This window comes from Penaeus monodon, chromosome 21 (assembly GCF_015228065.2).
Source record: "Penaeus monodon isolate SGIC_2016 chromosome 21, NSTDA_Pmon_1, whole genome shotgun sequence".
Lineage (NCBI taxonomy): Eukaryota > Metazoa > Arthropoda > Malacostraca > Decapoda > Penaeidae > Penaeus > Penaeus monodon.
This window is the reverse complement of record NC_051406.1, coordinates 315,229-315,491: the sequence shown is the minus strand read 5'-3', so window position 1 is coordinate 315,491 and position 263 is coordinate 315,229.

Genomic DNA, 263 nt, shown 5'->3' with positions numbered 1-263 from the left:
TTTATACAACAAATGCACAAATCTCATATGAATAACCCTTTCCCCTCAAAGACACGCCAGAAATATAAATGAGCAGCCGACTTATCCGACTCCTTTTGCGAAGGAAATGCGTTTCGCAGTTAGGCCTTGGAGTCCTTCTTTATGTCGTCTCTTTACTTCGTGTGAAGGTCAGGTATTCTTGCGCCTCTTTCGCCTTTTATTTCTTACTCTCTCTTCTCTTTAATAATATTTTTATTTTTTCCTCTTTTGTAACATCTTTTCCG